A 12952-nucleotide genomic window follows, 5' to 3' on the forward strand; every position below is an offset into this window, starting at 1 on the left:
CAAACTATTATACGTTTATAATTACAAAACAGATTACAAATATATTTACAATAAATAACAATCAAAACAGTATCATCATAAACAAAAAAATTCAATAAAATGTATTATACTCTGACTTTTGGTCAATGTTTTTGTTTAAACAAACTATATAATACATACCTTTATACTTACTAATATAATTACAATGAATAATAATCAAAATAGTATCATCATAAATTAATGAAACTCGGACTTTTTACAGGCTTGATAATGCTTCAGTGTGTGGTACTCCTGAAAACATGGGACAGCACACAAGGGAGTGTTGCATGGCACACACATGTGCTTGGTTAGGCGCCTCAGCTTGTGTGCTGGAGAGGCAGACCTTGCAGTGATGCCTGGTCTTGCTGCCTTGAGATGTGATCTGAGGGACTTCATATGGGAAATGCCTGGCTGTAAGGCACAGAGGAGTGTCCAAGGCTGGACGCCCTCCTTTGGTTGGACACCGCAATGTGTTGTACTCCATCAGCCCTCTCATCAGGTTCGTCCTGAATTGCAGGTAGGTGATTTCCCATAGTATAGCACATCAATAGGGAGTGAGGAGAATAGAATAGTATGTGACTGTGGTTTATTATTATTGTACATTTGTTAACACTTTAAATTACATTAATTGAAAATGTTATCACTTTTTATCTTGTTTATATTTATTTATTATTAGATGATCTGTATCCATTACTTACCAGTAATTTGCTGGTAGACTATGTGGCTGTTGAGTAAAACAGTGCAAAGTAGGTGAAAGAAGATCTTCTTGTACCACTTGGTAGACTTTCTGGTGCATTCAAGAAAACCAGTCATCATGTCAGCTTTGTCAACTGCCCCCATCTTTTTATTATACAGTGATGTGATCAAGCTTCCCTGTGGCTGCCATACCAGTTGGGTGGGCTGTGGTAAGGACATGAACATCCCTCTTGTCATGCCATTTTACTGCCAACTGTGATCCATTTTCTTTGAATTCCACCAAACCTTTTGTCATCTTACAGGTGAACTTTGGCATCCCTTCCCTTTCCTGTTTGCGCGGACAGTCCCACAAGCTCCAGTGACAAGTGACAAGAGGTGCTGGAAAAGTTTGAGACTATACTGTCATGACAACAGACCCAGAAATTACCAAGTCCTTGTGTGACCTTATGGAATTTTGACCAGATCTGGGTTTAAAGGTTCTTGACTACGCCACCTGGTGCCTCTCACACCAGGATATACTTTGCACCTTAACTGCTAAATACCTAATCTTAAGGCAAGCAGGTTCGTAGAAATACACTAAAGATGAACTAGACAGAGACGTGCCTTCAGTAGAAAAATAATAACAAAACTTTATTGTACAATGGTATAATTTAAAAGAGCCACACCGTCATACTAGAGGCCCAGTACTAAAGCGAGAGGCCAGACCTGGTATTGGCTGTTACAAGGGACAATACGATTAACAATTTAACTGGAAAATACTGATTCACTGTCAAGGCAGGTTACCTGTCCGGGATACGCGTGACGTTCACCGCCCGTGCTCTGGCATCTGGTGCCCACGATCACATGCATTCACACACACACACACACACACACACTACAAGCCAATGATTCAATCAATATTGTGAAGTGCAGTTTACCACTACAATACGTGGTGCAGTGCGCGAGGACGGAACCAGGAACCTCTCTAGTGAGCAGCTACTCTAGTACTCTAGAAAAAGGAAGAAAAGGACAAGAAAGTTATCACTAGCAGAATGGATAGAGAATGTAAAACTATACGCTACTAGAACAGCCAATACCACATCAGTCAAACAGAGCATTAGACGGAGGCTACGGCAAAATAACCACAATAAAGAAAAGAAAAGATATATATAAAACTTAATTTAGGCAAGGCAAAGCAGCAGGAGCAATCTGCCTGCAGACACAAAATCATTAAAATTAGTGCTTGATATACACATGCACAAATAGTCACGCAGCATCACAAACATTTCATAAAAACATTATTTTCTTTTACCTCAATGTTGACATACGAACTGACACAGTAGAGAAACAGCCCTTTGCGCCAGTCTTCACAATCCTACATAACAGTTGTTACACACAGCATATTCAAATACATTTATATTAAGAGTTGACAATAAAACACAGCCATGCATTACGTCAGGGCAACACAACCAGACTCATTTTGCATGCGTTCAAAGCTTTTAGTCCTAACACTGACTGGATCTACTCGCAACACAATAAACAATAAACATTTACCTTCTTGATGTTGCTGCTTAAATTACGGTACAGCTACCCGGCGGGTGCTTTGCCCAAGACCTGTGCGCAAATGTGCTCATTAAAATGCATATGTCCCAACAATGACACCCACATTATGATTAACAGTAAAATGCACAAATAATACCTTCAGTAATACACAGCACGATTACCCGGAAGCGTCTGGCAATCAGTCAAACACCTATTTTTCAATAGCCCAGTATTAGATACAATATAAATGCTTAGCTTGCTACATCATATAAACATTTACCATACCTTCGTTGCACAGGAGAACCACATACCCAAGCAGTAACAAGACTGAAAATGTATCTGGACACAGAGAATCTCTCTAAGCCCAACAGTGCAGACTGTTTTATAGAAACTGGCCTAGACGCAAACGAGTTGTTTAGCCACTCACGGCTAGCTGGGTGACGTCAGGGGGCTACCGTAGCTGCAGAGGGACAAACTTCAACCAGACAGCGAATACTCTGCCGGTTACACTCTACCCCCCCGATTTGTTATCGGCGTCTCGCCGATAAGCTCAATAGATCATAACTCTACCTTCCTTTCATAAAAAAATAAAAGGTAACCAAAATGCAAGGGGGGTAACCTAATACCAAGGACGGAAAACTGTTGTCACTTTACTGCTAGACCCAAGTACTTGAGAGTTAGTAGCCCCATCTGCCCTACTCACCACTGGCACTGGGAGGTGGTGTAGGTTGGCATGTCTTCCTGCAGTAGTCCGAGCTGTTCTCCGGGGTGCCACTAAGCCAGCTGGTGTCTCGTCCATGATGGGGGCGACATGCAGGGAATCGGGCAAAGCCAGCATGGGGGCATCCACTGGAAGAGTTGTGGCAAGCTGGATAGGTGGAACCTCTTCCCGAGAGCGGACAAGAACCCATTGGCCAGGGGTATCACCCTCTGCTGACTGGCTTGTTTCTCCCTGCAGTTCCACAGGCCTGTTGGTTGTTTGTGGGTCCTGGTCCAAGTGGGCAGGCTTTAGCATGGTTCGATGTACTTGTCGTACTTTGCTTAGGTCCCGTGCTGGAGCCACAGAGTATACCACCCCACCAAGTGGGGGTGCACGGATGACCTGATGTATTGTGGCGCCCCAGGCATCTTGGATCTTCGAACGGCCCCTCGTTGTATGGTCTCTGATGTAGACATGCTGTCCTTCTGCCAGTGGCTCACTCCGGATGTTCTGGTCATGCCGTTCTTTTCTCTTGGAAGCAGCAGCTTGCATACGCTCCTTGGCATTCTGGAAGGCCACATCAAGGCGCCACTGGTGCTCTCGGACCCATTCACACACATGCCCATGTCCAGGATCTTGTACCCTGCCAAGCAGGAAGTCCACCGGTAACTGGGGGTCTTGCCCGAACATCAGGTAATACGGTGAGTCGCCAGTTGTCTGATGAACAGCAGTGTTGTAACTAAACACTAATTGGGGTAGGTGCTCTGGCCAGCGGCGCTTCAAATCCACGGGCAGAGTACGGAGCAGATCGTGCATCGTGCGGTTGAAACGCTCACACTGGCCGTTGCCCTGAGGGTGGTAAGGGGTGGTCCGGGTCTTCTGGATCCCGTACAGGGCACACAACTGGTAGATGATGGCATTCTCGAAGCTGCGTCCCTGATCAGAGTGCAGACGAGCTGGGACCCCAAAACGAAAGAACCACTCCCGGATGAGCACGTTGGCCACAGTTGTTGCCTTCTGGTCCCTGGTGGGCACGGCCTGTGTGAATTTAGTAAAAACATCAGTCATGATCAACACTTGCTCTCTACCATCCATTGCAGGTTCCAGGAAGGTGAAATCCACAGCCAATATCTGGTTTGGGCGAGATGCCAGGAGGTGCCCCATGGGTGCATGGGGTCGGAGTTGCGAAGACTTTGCAAGGGTACACCGCTCGCAGTTCTGACACCACTGCTTTATATCTTCCCCCATTCCTGGCCAATAGCACCGCAGTCTTATCAGCTCTGTGGTACGTTCAACCCCCTGGTGGCCATGGTCATTGTGGAGCTGCTGTAGGACTTCCTCCTTTAGGCATGCGGGCAACAAGAGCTGACGCACCTCTTCACCCCCATCTGGACGGAATGTTCGGCGGTAGAGCAGTCCATCGGCTCCCACAACACGGTCCCATTGTTGCAGCAGCACACGGGTAGGGCCCGGCAATTTCCTACGCACTGTCGGGTCGGGCGGTCCCTGTGCCAGCCAGAACGGTAGGAAGGCCCCGATAGTGGGGTCCGCTGCTTGTAGCCTTCTTAACTCCTCGAGGGTGCGGGAGGGAAAGGCCGAGACAGCCATCTGGATTGCCAGTGGTGGGTCTTGACATCTGGTCGTTTGTTGTACAAGAACTGGTATGGCTGTCCCTAGTGTGGAGGACTCTGTGGTCTGTCCCAGTGGTCCTGCAGGTTGTCGGGAGAGGGCATCTGCATTCCTGTTGGTACGACCAGGCCTATAACGGATGGTATAATTGAAAGCAGCAAGCTCGGCCTCCCACCGCTGTTCAGTCGCTCCCAGCTTGGCAGTCCCCAGATGGCTCAGGGGATTATTGTCCGTCCAAACAGTGCATTGTTGGCCCCACAGATATTCCCGAAACTTGTCGGTCATGGCCCACTTCATTCCAAGGAACTCCAGCTTCATCGAACTGTAGTTCTTTTCTGCTGGACTGAGACTACGACTAGCATAGGCAATTGGCCGGATCTTTCCTTGCTGCTCCTGCGAGAGCACTGCTCCGAGACCAATGTGGCTGGCATCCACCTCCAGAATAAATGGTAAATTAAAATCAGCGAACGCCAAAGTGGGGGCACTCACCAACCTCTGCTTCAAGGCCTGGAAGCTGACCTCACAGACATCTGTCCACACTCCATCAAGCCGTGGCCCTTGGCCCTTCCGGGTCTTAGTACCGCCAAGCTCTGCCCCCAAGCGATTTAAAGGAGCTGCCAGCTTGGAAAAGCCCTCCACAAATCGCCTGTAATAACCCGCAAAACCAAGGAAAGACCTCAATTCGGACACGGTGGTGGGACGGGGCCACTTAGCCACTGCGGACACCTTGGCTGGGTCAGTGGATACACCTTCGCGGGAGACAAGGTGGCCCAGATACTGGACTTCCTTCTGGAAAAAACAGCATTTCTCCAGCTTTGCTTTCAGACCTTCTTTCTGTAGACGGCTCAACACTAGATCCAGACGGTGTATATGATCTTCGACACTAGAAGAAAAAACAATTATATCGTCCAGATATAGTAAAAGGGACTGGCAATGCTGCGCTCCAAACATTCTCTCCATCAGTCGTTGAAAAGTGCTTGGAGCGTTACACAGTCCAAAGGCCATGCGGTTAAATTCAAATAACCCAAAAGGCGTGCAAAAGGCAGTCTTTGGACGGTCTTGTTCGGTCACAGATACCTGGTTATACCCACTAGCCAGGTCCAGCGTGGAGAACCACTGAGCCCCCGATAGTGCATCCAAAGACTCCTCAATGCGGGGGAGAGGGAAAGCATCCTTTCTGGTCCTGCTGTTGAGCTGTCTGTAATCAACACACATACGTAGCCCGCCACATTTCTTCCGCACAATCACAATGGGAGAGGCATAGGGGCTACTACTTTCTCGTATGACCTGGCTGTCTAGTAACTGTCGCAGGTGGGCCTTAACAGCATCATAATCAGAAGGGGGGAGACGCCTGTAACGTTGCCTAACTGGTTGGTCGTCTAGCAGAGGTATATCATGAGAGATAAGATTAGTACAGCCAAGGTCACCCTCAAAAGCCGAGAACACAGACTCATGTTTTAACAAGAATGCCCTTATCTGTTCTTGCTCAGCCTCCACTAGCACTGACAAATCAAGGGCCTGTATCTGCTCCCTCACTGACTTAGGCCTGACTTCCCCATTAGGAACCTGCATGCTAGCCACAACAGCCTCTATTTCTGGTTGGTCTTCAGAAATGCCCACAGGAAGGCCCTCAACAGTAGCGTGAACAAGCAACCCTAGCGACTGGCGGGGGTATAATGTAGCACGTGTAAACCCCACGTTGACTACAGGGATAAAAGCTGTACCTTGTTCTACGCGCACTAGCGCAGGCGACACTAAGAGACCACTAGGTAAAGAGCCGCTAGCCGGTTCCAACAGGACAACAGGAGCATCACAAAAGTGAGGAGAGCAGGTGGCTGCCACCAATTTTTACAGTGCCTCCTGGTATATGAATGGGCCTTCTACCTCTAACTTTAGCTACACCCGTTTTGGGTGGAAGAGAGCTGAGCTGGACCCGATGACAATGCTGCAAGGCGTGCCGCCATGGGAGTGAAGCATGAACTACCGGTGGGAGATCAAACAAAGAAGAACCATGTTGGCCAAACAGTTCAGCATAACATTCTCGAATAACATTCATCCCCAGCACACCCGGCACAAGCGGAGGGGCGAGCTGACCTGGGGGATCTTTAACCACTAGCCAACCTCTTTGGGGGATTACCTTCCCTAATACTCCAACCGTTAGCTCAGCGTACCCAATATAGGGTATGTCTAGACCATTTGCAGCCCGAAGCTGCAACCAATTACACTGTTGAAGTTTATCCTTGAAATGTTGCACAAAAAAACTCTCCACCAAGGTAGATACCATAGACCCTGTGTCTAAAAGACAACTGACAACTACTCCCCCTACTCTCACAGCTACCTTCGGGCACTGAGCGACAAGGGAGGTTACAGGGTGACTAAGAGTGTCCTGATTCTGAGAGCCGCTACCATCCCCTCTCAACGTGTGGCTCTGCACGCTGAAGGGAGCTAGTTTTCCGACTGAGAAACTGAGACAACATTAGCCTGAGCTTGGGCCTGGGGGATGTGATTAGGAGCTACTACTCTCTCATTGTTACACTCTCGAGCATAGTGACCAGGCTTTAAGCAGCGCCTACAAATGACAGTTGACGGCCGACTAACTAGAGAGGGGTGACTGGAGTAGGCAGGGCGAGCTACTCCCTGTAAAGTAGTTAAGGCACTAGTTAAGTGGTTGATCTGTTCTTGTTGCTTCAGCAACATGGACCGCAGCTCTGCCATTTCTGAACTTGCCATACTAACGGGCGATGAGGCTCTGCCTGGTTGAGTTTTGGAGTACTGCATAGCACAAAGAGAGGGAACTGAATGACTCCTACCCCTATTGAAGTCGCTGGGCCTGCCCTCACACTCCCACCGGATGGCAGCAGCACGCACTTCCAGCATGGACATCCCTGGGGTCTGACGGATAAGTCTCTTCAATTCCCTGCGGAGGTCAGAGTCAATAACGTGCTCTGCAAACTGGTCACGGAGCAGCATGTCAAACTGGGGCACTGAGTCAGGGGAGACCTGTTTAACTTTATCCATCAGAGAAAAGAGAGCATGTGAATATTCTTGTAAAGATTCACTGTCTAATTGTTTTCTAGAAAAGAAACTTTCTTGTAAGGCAACATAAGACTGGGAACACCCATAAAGTTCTTTGAGAATATTTGCAATCCTCTCCGGGTTTTCCCGATCTGCCCTTGGCCTATAGCGAATCTCATCTTTAGCCTCCCCATCCAGATGATCAAACATAAAGTAAGCTTTGTCAAGTGCACCCAAATGTCTAGTACGCGCACAAACCTCCACCTCTTCTACCCACTCAACAATGTCAATACCCACCCTACCCCGAAATACAGGACACTTCCGTTCCCTAGGGAGATAAATCAACCGTTCATGGGACACAGGGTTAGCAGGGTTGGCAGAATTGTCCGGTTGAGGCGGTTGCTGCTGCTGCAGGCGGCCATTTTCTGCCTGCAGTTGACGGATCTGTTCTCTCAGCTGTTCAACTTCATCCATTGCTGCAGCAGAGTAATGCCCACGTTACAGGAAAGGTGGTGGGGTAGTCAGTGGCCTTCCCACTGCTCCTTTAGGTCCCACGCCGTGCCCACTGCTGCTTTGCCCTTAACCTATTACTATGCCTTAAATTAAAGTATACATAAACAGACAAAACCAAAAAAAAGAGAGAAAAAAAAAAAGACACGTCTCTGTGTGCAAGGATCCTGCCGACTACGCCACTTTGTGACCTTATGGAATTTTGACCAGATCTGGGTTTAAAGGTTCTTGACTACGCCACCTGGTGCCTCTCACACCAGGATATACTTTGCACCTTAACTGCTAAATACCTAATCTTAAGGCAAGCAGGTTCGTAGAAATACACTAAAGATGAACTAGACAGAGACGTGCCTTCAGTAGAAAAATAATAACAAAACTTTATTGTACAATGGTATAATTTAAAAGAGCCACACCGTCATACTAGAGGCCCAGTACTAAAGCGAGAGGCCAGACCTGGTATTGGCTGTTACAAGGGACAATACGATTAACAATTTAACTGGAAAATACTGATTCACTGTCAAGGCAGGTTACCTGTCCGGGATACCCGTGACGTTCACCGCCCGTGCTCTGGCATCTGGTGCCCACGATCACATGCATTCACACACACACACACACACACACACTACAAGCCAATGATTCAATCAATATTGTGAAGTGCAGTTTACCACTACAATACATGGTGCAGTGCGCGAGGACGGAACCAGGAACCTCTCTAGTGAGCAGCTACTCTAGTACTCTAGAAAAAGGAAGAAAAGGACAAGAAAGTTATCACTAGCAGAATGGATAGAGAATGTAAAACTATACGCTACTAGAACAGCCAATACCACATCAGTCAAACAGAGCATTAGACGGAGGCTACGGCAAAATAACCACAATAAAGAAAAGAAAAGATATATATAAAACTTAATTTAGGCAAGGCAAAGCAGCAGGAGCAATCTGCCTGCAGACACAAAATCATTAAAATTAGTGCTTGATATACACATGCACAAATAGTCACGCAGCATCACAAACATTTCATAAAAACATTATTTTCTTTTACCTCAATGTTGACATACGAACTGACACAGTAGAGAAACAGCCCTTTGCGCCAGTCTTCACAATCCTACATAACAGTTGTTACACACAGCATATTCAAATACATTTATATTAAGAGTTGACAATAAAACACAGCCATGCATTACGTCAGGGCAACACAACCAGACTCATTTTGCATGCGTTCAAAGCTTTTAGTCCTAACACTGACTGGATCTACTCGCAACACAATAAACAATAAACATTTACCTTCTTGATGTTGCTGCTTAAATTACGGTACAGCTACCCGGCGGGTGCTTTGCCCAAGACCTGTGCGCAAATGTGCTCATTAAAATGCATATGTCCCAACAATGACACCCACATTATGATTAACAGTAAAATGCACAAATAATACCTTCAGTAATACACAGCACGATTACCCGGAAGCGTCTGGCAATCAGTCAAACACCTATTTTTCAATAGCCCAGTATTAGATACAATATAAATGCTTAGCTTGCTACATCATATAAACATTTACCATACCTTCGTTGCACAGGAGAACCACATACCCAAGCAGTAACAAGACTGAAAATGTATCTGGACACAGAGAATCTCTCTAAGCCCAACAGTGCAGACTGTTTTATAGAAACTGGCCTAGACGCAAACGAGTTGTTTAGCCACTCACGGCTAGCTGGGTGACGTCAGGGGGCTACCGTAGCTGCAGAGGGACAAACTTCAACCAGACAGCGAATACTCTGCCGGTTACACTCGGTAATGTTGGATGTCAGTGGTAGATCCGGAGTAAATGATCATGTCCTGCACATAACCAGTGAGCACATCACACAAAACAAAAAACTTGACCCCAAATCTGTGCTGTTAAGATGGAATGAACTGACGAAACGCCAGCCTGCCTTTCCACTTCATCAGAGACTCATCCACAGACAGATCACGTATGGCACAAAATGCCACGAAAGGAGGAGGTGATAGCGGTGAATATGTTTCTTTCTTTTTTTTCAGCGGGTCGTATTAGTAAACTACTGCGGCCACGCCATCTGTGCTCCAGTACGGTGACCGGGAGGGGACATGTTCGGTTCACTTAGTTTTGTCGTGGTCGTGGCCACATACAGGTGAAACTCGAAAAATTTGAATATCGTGCTAAAGTTCATTTATTTCAGTAATTCAACGTAACCCTTTCGCACGTATCACACCGGTGTCGGTGATCAGTCTAGGCTAGGCTGGTCCCTTGAGCTTACGATCACACCGGTGTGATTAGAACGGTCAGCACGTGATCAACTGCTAAATTCAAATGTGCTTTCGCGCGTTGGCTGGCGCTGAGCCAGAGACAGGCGTGCTCAGAGCTGTCATATATCACAACTTTTCAGTGTTTTCAATCACATAATGTTTATTTTAGGTTTCAGACATATAAATTCACAAACAATACATTTAGAGTTTGTAAAATACACATTGATGTCTATGGATGAGGCAATAATAATCATTTCCATTATAATTAGACACGTTTTATTCATATGAGATACACATTGTGTAAATAACTTTAAAGTTGACTCTATTCTTCTCCCAGTTCACCAGCCACTTACTTTTATGTATTTCGGGAGAAGTGGATGAATTCATGTGTTGTAAATCCTTATCCAACAGATCCGATTCTCTGATCTGCGTCTGCGCCACAAACTAACATGGCGGCGCCCATCGCGCATACAGCTCAACTAACGCGATCGTTATCAAGGTGTTTAAACAACAAAACACTTCCACTTGCATATATTTGACAATCGGAATATCAGATATTTCATGCCATAGCTAACAAATTTGTGAATATTTTGAATAAAAAAAGAAAAATGACATAAAAGCAGATCATCATTCATTCAGCGCTGTTGCTGCTGCGGTGTGTCACGTGACAAGCAGTGACGCGTCACCATGGAAACCATAAAGTGACAAGTTCTAAATAATGGTCGCCTTGAAAAACTCACGCTAATGACACAAGCAGCAATATTCATTCTCAGGGGCAGGGCAGCCACACTTTCCCCAGATGTGGAAAAGTGAAGCGACTGATTGTTTAAGAAACATTCTGCAAACTAAAAAAGAAAAGTGATTATGTAATTAAGAATGATATGTTATCTATTAAAATTTTTCTTGATGATGTTTTAAGGCTGCAAGACTGTCTTTCTTTAATAAAATAGAAGTGAGGGAATTCTAAAGAATGATGTCACTACTCACTACTAGAATGATAACTACAAGAAAGTCCCCCTTAACTTATATTGTCAACAGTAACACTCTTCCTAAAATCTCCTTGTGTTGTTTTTCAATGGAAGTCACCATTAATTTCAATATTTATCATTGATATCCATTTACCATCCAGGATGACCATCTCCATTAATATTTACCTCTGGAAAGAAAGTCATATATGGCATAATGATCCATTTAACTTATTTTCAAGACAAAAGGCCCACAGGAACTGCCATCCTGTTGGCATGAATGTGGTAACGTGTCACATGCCCATTTGGGCACTTTGTAGCCCTTCTGTATCATGAAGGACCTGTAATATTTATGAGTATGGGGTAAAAACAAAATAAGAATTGCATTGTACATAGGTACATATGACAATAAAAATCTTGCATTTGGAATTTATTAAATTAAATTAAATAGAATATTGTGAAACACCTTTAGAGTTTCAGAAGATCTTGTTTAAAATGTTGATTTACCTTGTCACATTCTGAAACCTTTGGATGTTTGTTCTGGTCTCTCCAAGAGGATCAAAGAACAGAGCCCTCTTCTCTTGTGGAATCATAATCTTAATAATAAAGATATTGCAAATGATTACAACAAAACCTTAAACCCTAAAAAAAATATTGTATCCAACCACTTAAAAGATAATTAAGACTGCTTATAAAACATATAAACAGTACCGTCAGAGTCCAGTGCTGATTCTCGTTAATGACCCCAAAGATGTATTTGAATTTGTTTGGCTCCATCTGAAATTTCAGTTAAAATAAAATCAACATTTAATGCACAAGTATTTTGAGGTGTAGTGTGCAACAAACAAAAAAGCATTCCATGACCCAAGTTTGATTGCTGTTAAAAGAAATCTGACACCTTCTCCACTGTGACATGGCCCAGCCTGACCATTGGAAGACATTGCCACACCGGACTGTTTATTTAGAATCTGAAATTAATATATAATTAATATTGAAATAATAATAATTCATTAATATATTAATCAGAAATACGTTTTTTGCCTTATACTGTAAGTAAACAGCTAACATTCTACCATCCATCAGACAATTAGACTTCTATTATCTGCAATTTACTTTAAATCATACTGACCTTGAGCATTTTACTATCTTTTAATAGTGTTGTTAGTTTTCTTGTATATATTTTTTAAATAAATTATATTTTGTCACAACTGTGTCTTCCTTGAGTTGACAATGCAGTAAGAGGCTCTACAAATTGAACCATTTATATTGACAAGGTGACTCCATGACTGGTGGCCCAAGGTAAAAGCTGCGAGATACTACTTGACCCACACACACACACATATTAGATTACGTGGGACCAAAACTCATATTACCTCTATTTTCTGTTGTATGATATAATACACAACTGATGTCTGTGTGAAGATCACTACATAAGTTACATCTATGTTAATCACATTTATATTGCAGTTTGCAAAAAGTTGTGTACTAACCTTGACCTTTGCTTTTTTATGTTTCCATATGTCGCTCATTTCATACGAATCAATGCACACAGCCTTTTTTGTTGAATCCTTGTTGTATTTTTGTACCAAATTTTGTACCAATTCATGACCTGACAGGAATAAATGAAGACATATTAGTTTCCAAT

At 44.5% G+C, this 12952-nt stretch overlaps 2 long non-coding RNA genes across 3 annotated transcripts; both read right to left on the reverse strand.

Moving 5' to 3' along the window:
• Positions 1-8697: 8697 nt before the first annotated feature.
• On the reverse strand, positions 8698-9857 carry LOC309481840. Its single transcript, XR_014200103.1, has 3 exons — positions 9516-9857; positions 9371-9430; positions 8698-9191 (listed from the first exon to the last, which is right to left on the reverse strand). It is a non-coding gene; the product is annotated as an uncharacterized lncRNA (long non-coding RNA).
• Positions 9858-11088: 1231 nt separating this feature from the next.
• Positions 11089-12627, reverse strand: LOC309481850. Of its 2 annotated transcripts, none has more exons than XR_014200114.1 (3): positions 11815-12627; positions 11497-11648; positions 11089-11187 (listed from the first exon to the last, which is right to left on the reverse strand). It is a non-coding gene; the product is annotated as an uncharacterized lncRNA (long non-coding RNA). The 2 variants fall into 2 exon arrangements; XR_014200115.1 differs by having other exon boundaries at positions 11095-11648; positions 11815-11903; positions 12019-12627.
• Positions 12628-12952: the final 325 nt, after the last annotated feature.

The sequence above is a fragment of the Leuciscus leuciscus genome, assembly GCF_965113295.1.
Source record: "Leuciscus leuciscus genome assembly, chromosome: 19".
Taxonomy (NCBI): Eukaryota; Metazoa; Chordata; class Actinopteri; order Cypriniformes; family Leuciscidae; genus Leuciscus; species Leuciscus leuciscus.